The sequence below is a fragment of the Dermacentor andersoni genome, chromosome 1 (assembly GCF_023375885.2).
Source record: "Dermacentor andersoni chromosome 1, qqDerAnde1_hic_scaffold, whole genome shotgun sequence".
Taxonomy (NCBI): domain Eukaryota; kingdom Metazoa; phylum Arthropoda; class Arachnida; order Ixodida; family Ixodidae; genus Dermacentor; species Dermacentor andersoni.
In genome coordinates, this window is record NC_092814.1 from 201,062,801 (window position 1) to 201,075,129 (window position 12,329).

The 12,329-nt window shown below is 48.5% G+C and overlaps 4 non-coding genes across 4 annotated transcripts; all 4 read right to left on the bottom strand.

The window, feature by feature from the left end:
• Window positions 1-3,645: 3,645 nt before the first annotated feature.
• Window positions 3,646-3,720, bottom strand: TRNAL-AAG (transfer RNA leucine (anticodon AAG)). The gene has a single exon. It is a non-coding gene; the product is annotated as a tRNA-Leu (tRNA).
• Window positions 3,721-9,688: 5,968 nt separating this feature from the next.
• TRNAP-AGG (transfer RNA proline (anticodon AGG)) lies at window positions 9,689-9,760 on the bottom strand. The gene has a single exon. It is a non-coding gene; the product is annotated as a tRNA-Pro (tRNA).
• A 329-nt stretch (window positions 9,761-10,089) lies between these two features.
• TRNAP-AGG (transfer RNA proline (anticodon AGG)) lies at window positions 10,090-10,161 on the bottom strand. Its single transcript has one exon. It is a non-coding gene; the product is annotated as a tRNA-Pro (tRNA).
• A 132-nt stretch (window positions 10,162-10,293) lies between these two features.
• TRNAP-AGG (transfer RNA proline (anticodon AGG)) lies at window positions 10,294-10,365 on the bottom strand. The gene has a single exon. It is a non-coding gene; the product is annotated as a tRNA-Pro (tRNA).
• Window positions 10,366-12,329: the final 1,964 nt, after the last annotated feature.

A 12,329-nucleotide genomic window follows, 5' to 3' on the forward strand; every position in this document is an offset into this window, starting at 1 on the left:
TGTTCGCCACTTCTACTGCATTAGAGATGCTTTGCTTGTCTCGACAGAATATGGCGATATCGTCCGCGTACGCCAAGATTTTACCTTCTCTGGAGTCCATTGCAAATCCCCTTATGTTATTACTACTAATAACCTTTAAGCAAAATGGTTCAACGTACAATGCAAAAAAGTAGAGACGATAAGGCGCATCCTTGGCGGAGTGCTGACTTAAATTCTATCATAGCCGTAGGCTGTTAACTATTAGTTTCGTAGATACGCCAGCGAAGCACATTTTAACACCTTGCAAAAGAACAGACCTATTTTGGCATGTTTTAAAACAAGAAAAAGGATTTCATGTGACACTCTGTCAAATGCTTTTTGAAGATCAAGTTGCAACAGTGCTACCTTTTCTGAGAAGGCGTCACAACTTTCCTATATTGTTCTCGCTACATGTATATTGGTGACAATGGATCGTCCTCTTATGCTACATGTCTGGTGCGACCCTACTAATTGTTGTATCACATTTTCGAGTCTCCGTACAAGAACCTTCGTGTATATCTTATAATCTGTGTTTGTGAGACTTATCGGGCGGTACGCCCCTGTCGACAGTAGTACATGAGGTTCTTCGGACTTTGGTATCAACACTGTATGACTTCGACGAAAAGAAAGGGGCAGCACGCAGTTTTCATACGCTTCCGCAATTACTTTATGAAGGGCAGTGGCTATGTCTTGCTTAAATGCTTGGTAGAAAGCGGCGCTGAGACCGTCTGGCCCTGGCGTTTTTCCGGAACTTAGTGAGTCGATCGCCCATTTTATTTCTTCTAATGTAATCGGTTCTTCGAGCCTTTCCGTTACTTCCCTTTCAAGGCTTGGCAATAGCGACAGGAATTCAGTATCGAATCCTTCATCGCGAATGCGTTCTTGCCCTAGTAGTTCGCAGTAATGCTCATAAAAAGCCTGTCTTATTGTTTCTTTATCTCGTACAACCTCATTGCCGTATGTTACGGCTGTTATCTCGTTCCGCGAGGCATAAGCTTGTTCGTCCCCGAGTGAGCGCTTTGTCGGCTGTTCTCCGCACCATAACTTTTCAGCGCGTGCGCGTACGAGCGCCCCTTTGTATCTTTCAGCTTCGACTAGTTCTAACTGGGATTTAATTTCTTTTATTTCCTTCGTATACTTTCCGGGACTGACATTCTCAACACTTAAATAAAAATTTAAATTATTTTGCATTTCTAATTCTTTTTTCTTTTCCTCTCGGCGCAAGGCACCAGACCTCTCTATGGCTAACATTTTAACGTCTTGTTTGAAATTCTCCCACGCTTCTGCATAACTTTTGCGTTCTGTCTCGAACCATCCGCGAAGGCTATCATTAACACCCCTCAAAAATAATTCATCTTCTAAGAGCTGAATGTAAATTTCCACAACTCCCAGTTAAAACCGGTCGGCTTTTTCGGACCAACGACAAAGTTGACTGAGCTGTGATCGGTAAAGGAAACATGATTCACTTCATATAGAAAACACAATGGTATTAGATCCGCTGAAACGTAGGCGCGATCCAACCTGGCATGACTATTTCGCTGATAGTGAGTGAATGGTGGCCTCTCTGCATTGGACATCACATCCCCAACATCCTCTAAATTGTATTTTTCTATCGCTACGTTCAAAGACTGCACACTTGCATCATGAATAGGTGGGCTTCCAACTCTGTCTTTTACATTACAGACGCAATTGAAATCACCCATCATCACAACAATTCGGTCACACTGCAAATGGTTTTCAACACTTTCAAAGAAATTATTTCGGTCGCTCACCTTGTTAGGCGCATACAAGCAAATGACGCGCCACTTAATATCACAGAAACATAAATCACAAACAACAAGCCGGCCACTATCATCTGTGAACACATTTTCTACTGAGAGGCCTATAGCGCTCCTCAGAAATAGCGCACAACCACCTGAAGTACCGCATGCGTGCGAAACACACACGTAAAAACGTGACCTAAATGAATGCAACATTTGATCCGTCCCTTCTTCACTATCTACTTTTGTTTCTTGTACACCGATTACGTCAAGATTCTTTTTCATGAGCAGGCGACAAAGCTGATATTGCTTGCGCCTTCCTGCAAGGCCTCGAACATTAATTGTACCAAATCGTAAGGCTGTGTCTAGAAGTATTGTCATGGTAATGTGAGGAGGCGCGTGAAACTGAAGTCCTTCTTAAACAGACTACTGACACTCACTTCGTTCGAATGCAACGTCAGTCTTTACATCCTCCCCTCCCCTACCTCAGTACTCACACATACTGCGAACACTTGCTGGGGGCTCACGTCGGTCCCGACGCTGGCCCTTTCCTGCCAGTTGGGATATTAGGCGTCGGCTTGAAGCTCGACCGACGGCCACTCGGTGTTTTCGCAAGCGGTTCCTCGTGGCTTGATCCACTTGATCCTTCGCCCCTTTTCTCGTTAGCTTCTAGTGGACATTATACCGGGCCCACTCCTTTAAGGGGCTCCGTCGTGTCCATGGGACTCGGAGAGTGTCCGAGCGATTCCGCAGGCTCGTTGCTTTTCTTGTTCTTGTCATTTTCCGCGTGGTGCTCTTTTCCTTTAGCTCGAGCGGGCTTCTCCTCTAATTCTTTGGTGTCCGCTTTCTTCGCTGGTTCACGGGTGCCTTCCTTTGGATCAGGACGTTGCACCACGCCACCTTTTCCAGCCGTCTTGTGTGCTCCTGGATGACTTCATCACTTTTGGATGGTCCCGCCACATTCGCGTACGTTCGCACACACGAGCTTTCGTCGTGCCCGAAGCGTCGACACAAAGCAAAGCGTGGTACGCGACACTCTCGCCTGATATGACCTGTGCGGTTACAGCTCAGGCAGAGCGGGGCACGCCCAGGCGCAACCAGCAGTGTCATGATGCCGGCGACCCGAACTTGATGCGGGAGGTCGTCTATGGTAATTCCGGGTTTCAGCTTCATCGATACGATGCGGGTTGACGAACCTTTATCGGTGATGCCTTGCACGCGCCAGCGTTCCTTGAAGACCTCCGGAATATTCCCAAAAGGCGTGAGCGCGGCGCGGACGTCCTCATCTTGCACGTTGTGAAGGAGCCCGTAGAGCTTAAGCCGCACATCCTGGCTGGTTGGGTTAACCACCAGGCAGCGACGCTCCTTAACCGTAATGTCTCCGAGGGCCAGCATTTTCTTCATAGCATCTGGGCTTCTGAAAGTAACCCCCCACACGTGGTTCATCTGGAAAGCCCCCAAGGCGTCAACCTCGGGAAGCAGACCTAGACGAACCAGCGTGTCTCGAAAATCTTCGACTCGGTAGGGCCTTGCCTTTACGTCTCCGTGAAGAAAGAGCGCGTTGGCCACGCATGGTCCTATAGGCAGAGGCGGCAAAATAACTTGGTAGTCCTGGCTATCCATAGCAGCATTCCTGTTACCGCGGCTCGTCTGAGCCGCAAACACCGCCCCAACGGAGCAAGGCATTCTGCGTCCGCACCGAACGGTAGCCGGAAGTAGGATCCTAGACCAACGAGCCGACAACTGTTCACGTTCGCGGCGCGTGTACACCTTCGTCATCCCTTGACGGGCTGCAGAAAAAGAAGGGGACCGCGACTACGAATATCCAGGCATTGGTAACGCTCGGGCTGAGAGCGAAAAAAAAAATAGAGGGCTCGTCCGGGATTTGAACCCGGGACCTCTCGCACCTTAAGCGAGAATCATACCCCTAGACCAACGAGTCTTTTTTTTTCTTTATTGCCAGTCCTCGACATATCACAACACAAATTCCTAAATGATATAAACAAAGACCAAAGAAGCAAAAAGGGATGAATACACAAACGGAACAAAGAACAGTAATATTTACATTCGCTGCCGTCCGCTACTGTGGCACGACGTTGTCGGATTAAAATTCCTTTAGTGCTGTAAGGGGTTCAACCCTCGACAGCCACTCAGGAACAGGCTGTTGCAACTTGATCGCTTCCACATACCGTTGCATGGATTCACAAAAGTACAGACGCGCCGGTGGGGCATCCGGGTCACAATGGTAACCCGCCATTCTTGCGCGCCATAAACAGTGGAGGCCCGTAAGCATGATCAGGTCGTACGGGAAACCTTCGTCGTCATATACTGGCAGAAACCTGATTCCGTGGGGATCTATAGGTAGCTCCTTTTTTAGAGTCCTTTGTAACACGTCCCAGAAAAAGACCCCTTCCCAACAGTGGATGAAGACGTGATCTATGCTTTCTGTTTTTTTACATATAAGGCAGTGGGTTCCCCATGGCATGTAGAACCCACGTTGTTCAGGGAAGATTTTAACAGGTAGAGTACCGGTGTGTAATTTAAAAAAGAACGATTTAGTGGCTGGTTGAACTGGCATCTTCTTCACCCTTTTCAATACATCTAGGCCTGGGCCTCCACTGTACGGGGCTCTGTACATAGGTACCAGCAAAACACTGTCACATAAATCACGATATAACTTTTTCCGTTTTACACTCCACAAATATGCACTTGAAAAACGAACACGCAAAAAAGAAACACTCTGAACTATTTCCCGAAAGAAACCACGGACTGGTCCTGGCATTATTTCCGTACCTACAACGAATTCGGGAAGTGATCTTGACAGCCTCATTTGGATCACCGTGCGCAGAAATGGGTCGTTTGTATCTCGAAAGAAGGAGAATCTATTCACCAGTTGACGCAAGAAAAGGTGCGCCAACCCCAGACCACCATCCTTCACACGTCGGAAGAGATTATCTCGGCTGCATCGCTCCCAGCTCGATGCCCACACGAATACAGCGAACACGCGGTGCAGTTTCTGCACATTAATACGAGAGCACTGTAGGACCTGCATTACGTACCAGATCTTTGACACGAGAAACATGTTGCACGCTGTAGCTCTCGCGAACATTGACAAGTGACAGGCGTTCCATCGGTCGGCTTTTTCTTTTAGTTCTTTTGTACGCTCCTTCCAGTACTCGCTACTGTCCTTGTAGGCATCAAGGGGTGCTCCAAGGTACTTAACTGGCGTCGTGACCCAGTTTACGTTCGAAAAGTGGTCTGGTGTAGACGCCCATCTTCCATGCCAAAACCCCAAACATTTCTGCCAGTTAACGTAGCTGTTAGTGACGTTACCAAACTTTTTGACGATATTAACAGTATTCAATACACTTTGTTTGTCTTTACAGCACACAGCCACATCGTCAGCGTATGCCAGTAGCTTCACTTCTGCTGATTGAAGACAAAACCCCTTAATACATTCATTTTCGATGATGGCCAGACATAGCGTTTCTATGTAGACACAAAACAGGAGTGGACTGAGTGGACAACCCTGGCGAACGGAGCGCTTCACGTTAATGGGGGCCCCCAACATCTGATTAATTATAAGTCTGGTATAGCAGCTCCGGTACGCCATGGTCACCCCTTCAGCGATTATGTGGCCAAAATTAACGTGTTCAAGGATGGTAAGCAATATGTCGTGAGAAACACAATCAAACGCCTTCTCCAAGTCTAGCTGGAGGATGGCTACTGCATCGCACATGGCGTCACAACACTCCAGCACGCACTTCATTTTATGGATGTTAGTGAAAATGGTTCTTCCACGAATACCACACGTCTGGTGTGGGCCGACTACTTCCTGAACAACTGACTGGACCCGTCGTGCCAACACCTTCATCAATATTTTGTAGTCGCAGTTAGTAAGCGCTATGGGTCTGTAGGAGGAAAGTTGCTTGAGCTTTTCGGTCTCTTCTGTTTTCGGTATTAGTACTGTATGGGACTGGCCAAAGGATGGTGGAAGTATTTTCAGTTCATATGCTTCATTGAAAACTGCTGTTAAGATAGGAGCTAGGTGGCTTTTGAACGATTTGTACCAAGTGGCACAAAGACCATCTGGACCTGGCGACTTCCCAGGATTCAGGTCTTCGATGGCTTTCATCACTTCATGTTCTGTTAATGGTCGTTCTAAGGTCTCTTTAACCTCACTCGACAGCTGTGGGATTCGTTGCAAAAATAATTTCTTGAAATCGTGCATGTTGACAGGCCTGAATGCAAAACGTTCTTTGTAATGCTCAAAGAAAGCACGCCCTATATCATTGTTATCCGTTAATACCACCCCTTCATATTCGATAGCCTCAATCTGCTTACGTCTCGAGTGCTTTTTTTCTAGCCCCAGTGCTCTTTTCGTTGGCGTTTCCCCGCATGATAGCCTTTCTGCTCTGGCGCGCACTAGCGCACCTCGGAAGCGATCTTCGTCGAATACCTCGAGCTTCTTCTTAACGGCGCGCATATCTTGTTGATAGGCGCCAGGTTGCATGCATTCAAGCTTCGCAAATTTTTCTAGCAATGTTGTTAAATCCTTTTCTCTGGCCTTTTGTTCATATCGCAGTACGCTACTTCTTTCGATTGCCTTCAATTTAATGCTTTGCTTCAGCAACTCCCATTCCTCACCAAATTTCGTAGAACTGTCTGCTCCAAAAGAATTCAGAGAAGCCACTACATTTTCGTTAAAAGTTTCATCCTGTAACAGCTCTGCATTCAATTTCCACAGTTCCCAGACGAACTTGTTTCGTTCTTTCTTCCTGCCCACCGTGCATTTTACCAGGCAGGGGTCAGAATATGATATGGCCGTAACTGTGTAGCACTGGCATTTTTCAACTAAATCATATGAAAGATAGATACGGTCTAAGCGTGCGTGACTTGTGCCCTGAAAGTGAGTGTAGCTTACGTGTCCGTGACCGCGAAAACATTCTGCGATATCTTCTAATTCGAATTCGTGTGTAATCTGCGCCAGGATATCACTACTTTTGTCACAAACCACGCGACGCGTAGACCTATCCTCAGCTTTCAATACGCAGTTGAAGTCGCCTACACAGGCTATCATTTTTTGTACATGTAAATGATGCTTTAAACTCAAAAAGAAATTTGCCCTCTCTTGCACAGTATTAGGCGCATAAATGCAAAACACGCGCCATTGGACATTACAATAGCTGAAGTCACAAAAGTCAAGTCGACCAGAAGTACAGGAGAAGTAACCATCTATAACAAGACCAGGGAGCTTCCTCACGAACAGCACACACCCTGCCGAAGTCCCTAAGGCGTGGCTCACTACCGTATAGTAGTTATACGTGAACCTTTGCACCATGCTCCCGGTCTCCTCCTCGCCGTCTACCTTGGTTTCTTGCACGGCTAAAACGTCGAGGTCGTGGTCCACTAGTAGTCTGTACACCTGACTCTGTTTCCTTTTGGCGGCCAGACCTCGAACGTTTAGCGTGCCGAGGCTAAGCGACGGGTTGGTAGCCATTATTGGTGAAAACCGGAGGGGAAAAGGCCCGGAGCATGGTGCTCACCTTAACGTCTAGCTGACCGCTAGACGCCTCCGTGGCCATCCGGTGGCCGTCGCCCGGGTTCCTCTTTGGTCGGCTTCGGGGTAAGCCTACGGTCAGTCTCCAGGTTCGGCTTAGGCTTGAGGGTGGAGCGCCTTCCAGGTAGCGTCTTAGCGGGTGGTGCCTCGGAGTCACCGCCGGCCTTTCCGTCGACTTTCACCTCGTGCTGCAGGGATCTCTTGACCGGTGCCGAGACGGATTCGACGCGGGTGCTAGCAGGGGTCGCGTTGTCGTCCGCCTCTGCCTGCGTTGCATCCGTAACTGGCTGGTGGCTCTCATTTTCTTGCGGGGCCGTCTTCACGCTCTCGACTGTAGCTACTGGTTCTTTGGGGGGAGGGATATTCCTTCCTCCTTCGGCTTGCTTGGTCGTCACGCCGGTTTCTGCCGCCACTTTGCCGTTTCCAGCTCCCGTGGCCGCTTCCTCCGCCTCGGTCACGTCCATTACATGGTCTAACGTCGACGGTTTGCTCTCCGCCGAACCCGCGGCTACTGCGTATGAACGCACACAGTCCGCGTCGTTGTGTCCAAAAAGCCTGCACCGCGAGCAACGGGGAACCTTGCATTCACGACGAACGTGGCCAGAGCCCCGGCAGCGCAGGCACTGCATGGGACGTCCTGGGGCTACCACCAGCGCAAGCTCGCCGGCGACGCGGATCTGGTGGGGCAGGTCGTCGACTTTCATTCCTGCCTTCAGCTGCAGCAGCACTGCTCGGGTCGTCGAGCCCTTGTCGGAAAAGCCATCCACTCGCCAGCGCTCCCGGGTCACTTCCGTCACTTTGCCGAAGGAGGCCAGCGCGGTCTTGACGTCTTCGTCGTCCATCCCATGCAGAAGCCAGTGGATACGAAGCTTCACCTGTTGTTCCTTGGGGTCGATGATCAGGCAGCGACGCCCCTTCACCTGCAGCTCCTTCAGGGCCGCCAGCTTTTCGGCAGCCTCGGCTGTCTTCATCGTCACCGCCCATACATGGTTGATTTGGTATGCTCCAAGGGCGACGACGCCAGAGAGCATACCAACAGCTTGAAGCGCGTCTCGGAAATCTTCTACACGAAACGGGCGAACACGAGCGTCGCCGTGCAAAAAAACTGTGTTTAAAACAATACGTCCTGTAGGTAGCCGAGGCAAAATTATCTGGTAATCCTTATCTTCTTCCGTCGAAAGCCTGTTGCCGCGGCTAACAGCCGCATATGCCGCTCCATTGGAGCCCATGATCCCGCGATCCGTTCAGCTCGGGAGCCGGAAGCAGAATGCCTAGACCAACGAGTCTTTCTTTTTTCTTTATTGCCCGTTATCAGCAGTACATCGGAAGCACAACATAATGAACATATATACACAGACAGATGAACTTCTCATCCGCTAAGAAAAATTAATAAGTAAAAGCCGCCTGTTATATATGAGCTGGCGTTGTTTAAAATTCTTTAATATTAGCCAGGGGTTCTATCCTGGCCATCCAAAGTGGAGGGCACTCATGTGTAGCAAGCACATCAAGAAAACGAGTTATTTGTTCTCGAAAGAAAACACGGGCTGGTCTTGCATCGGGATCGCAATAGAACCCAGCCATGCATGCTCGCCATATACAGTAGAGGCCAGTTAACATTATCTGATCGAAAGGTGTTCCGTCCTCGTCATCTATTGGTAAATACCTTATGCCATGTGGATCAAGAGGAAATTCTTTCTTTATTGTTCGCTGTAGAACATCTCAAAAGAAAACTCCCGCCCAACAGTGTAAAAAAACATGGTCTATTATTTCTGGTTGTTTGCATTCGAAGCAATGTGAGCCCAATGGCATGTAAAAGCCCCTTTCTTCTAAAAACGTTGCAACTGATAGTGTTCCTGTGTGTAGATTGAAAAAGAAAGTTTTCATACCAGGCGGTACCTGCATTTTTTTAACACGTTTCAAAACATTCTGGCCTGGGCCTCGACTGTATCTTGTTCGGTACCGAGCTGGGGGAAAAACGCTGTCCAATAGATCATTGCGCAGCCTTTTTCTTGTGACCGTAAACAAATATTCTTTAGAAAATCGTACAGCAAGGAAACGAACACTCAGCACAATTTCCTTATAGAAACCGAACACTGCCCCCGGTACACTTTGAGAGCTTATAATAAACTCTGGTAACAAATTGGCAAGTCTAACCTTGCAGACCGATTGAAGAAATGGATCATCATTGTTCCTGAAGAAAACCCTAGACCAACGAGCCGACAACAGTTCCCGTTCGCGGCGCGTGTACACCTCCGTCATGCCTTGACGGGCTGCAGAAAAAGAAGAGGACCACGACTACAAATATCCAGGCATTGGTAACGCTCGGGCTGAGAGCGAAAAAAGAAATAGAGGGCTCGTCCGGGATTTGAACCCGGGACCTCTCGCACCCTAAGCGAGAATCATACCCCTAGACCAACGAGCCTACAACAGTTCAAGTTCGCGGCGCGTGTACACCCCCGTCATACCTTGACGGGCTGCAGAAAAAAAAGAGGACCACGACTACAAATATCCAGGCATTGGTAACGCTCGGGCTGAGAGCGAAAAAAAAGTAGAGGGCTCGTCCGGGATTTGAATCCGGGACCTCTCGCACCCTAAGCGAGAATCATACCCCTAGACCAAGGAGCCTACAACAGTGCAAGTTCGCGGCGCGTGTACACCTCCGTCATGCCTTGACGGGCTGCAGAAAAAGAAGAGGACAACGACTACACAGGCATTGGTAACGCTTGGGCTGAGAGCGAAAAAGAAAATAGAGGGCTCGTCCGGGATTTGAACCCGGGACCTCTCGCACCCTAAGCGAGAATCATACCCCTAGACCAACGAGCCGACAACAGTTCAAGTTCGCGGCGCGTGTACACCTCCGTCATACCTTGACGGGCTGCAGAAAAAGAAGAGGACCACGACTACAAATATCCAGGCATTGGTAACGCTCGGGCTGAGAGCGAAAAAAGAAATAGAGGGCTCGTCCGGGATTTGAACCAGGGACCTCTCGCACCCTAAGCGAGAATCATACCCCTAGACCAACGAGCCGGCAACAGCTCACGTTCGCGGCGCGTGTACACCTCCGTCATGCCTTGACGGGCTGCAGAAAAAGAAGAGGACAACGACTACGAATATCCAGGCATTGGTAACGCTCGGGCTGAGAGCGAAAAAAAAAAATAGAGGGCTCGTCGGGGATTTGAACCCGGGACCTCTCGCACCCTAAGCGAGAATCATACCCCTAGACCAACGAGCTTTTTTTTTTTTTCTTTATTGCCGTCTTGGACGTGTAATACAAAGTAACATATGGTAAAACACTTCAGCCACACTTGGGCTGAGGCGAGTGGTGCTAAAAACTTTTCATTTGTGACAAATCATCAAACAGTGATATCCACTCTGGTGGATCAGTCTGAGCCCTGAAACATTCGCGAAGATAAACTGCACTTTCGATGAAGTTTTCACGTGTGGATCTTGTATTTATGTCTGCATGTCGCACCTGCATTCGCGTTTTCCACAAACTGTGGAGGCCAAGAAGCATAATTAAATCGTAGGGCACTTCTTCACTTTCAACTGATAAGTACCGGATGCCGTAAGGACTTAAAGGGAGTTCCTTTTTAATCGTCCTCTGAAGGACATCCCAATAAAAAATTGGATCCCAACATTTTAGGAAAACATGTTCCACTGTCTCGGGCTTCCTGCATAACAAGCAGTTTGTTGTCCATGGCACGAAAAAACCTTTATCATGCAGCCAGGTTTTAACAGGCAGCGTACCGGAATGCAGCTTAAAAAAAAAGGTTTTGACCACAGGTCTAACGGGCATGTTCTTAACTCTTTTTAAAATATCTTGCCCTGGGCCTCCAAAGTGTGGTGTCCGATAAATGGGTTCCGGCAACATCACGTCAACCAACGCTTTGTACAGCTTTTTCTTATTGACATTACATAGGTATTCAGGGCTGAAACGTACTTCCAGCATCTTGCACGAAAGAACAACCTCGCGCAAGTATCCTGTCACAGCACCACACATGTTATCACAGGAGACTACCCTTCCAGGGAGCAGTCTCTGTAGGCGCACTTGCATAACAGATCTTAGAAAGGGATCACTTTGATCACGCAAAAACATAAATCGCGAGACCACTTGACGCAAAAAAAAGATGCGCCAGGCCAAGGCCTCCGCTTTTAACGGAAACAAACAGGTTAGTTCGGCTAGTTCTTTCCCAGGTGGACGCCCAAATAAAAACAGCAAAAACACGATGCATTTTTTGAATAGCTGTTCGGGTCGCACACAGCACATTCATGACATACCAGAGCTTCGAAATCAAAAAGACATTACAGATAGAGGCACGGGAAAACATTGATAGCTGTCTTCCTTGCCACGCGACCGCTTTCTCTTTCATTCTCGAAGTTTCTTCTTTCCAGTACGAGCTGGGATCGCGATAACAATCCAGAGGTACTCCTAGATACCGCGTTGGCAAGGTGGACCATCGAAGCCGAGAAAAAGAACCCGGTGTTACGTCCCATTCGCCATGCCAAAAACCGGAACTTTTTCCCCAATTGATCTGACTTCCAGTCTGAGCGCAGAATTTTTCAATCACAATTGTCGCTTCACAGATGCTCTGTCTATCAGCGCAAAAAACCGCTATATCGTCAGCATACGCGAGTACTTTCACGTGTGATGACTGCAGTCTGTAACCTGAAATTCGGTCAGAGTCGATAATTGCCAGGCATAGCGGCTCTAAATACACTGCAAAAAGCAAGGGGGAAAGCGGGCATCCCTGTCTTACTGAAGAACGTACAGCAAGTCTGTCAGTGAGATCGCCATTAACTATAATGCGGGTCGTACAGTTCTTGTAGGCCATTTTTACGCCCTCTACTATAATGTCGCCTAGTTTGGAGTGTTGCAGGATGGAAAAAAGGATTTCGTGGGAGACGCGGTCAAAGGCTTTCGCCAAGTCGAGCTGCATCATTGCTATCTGACCGCCAACTGCATCGACACACTCTAATACGTTGCGTGCGAC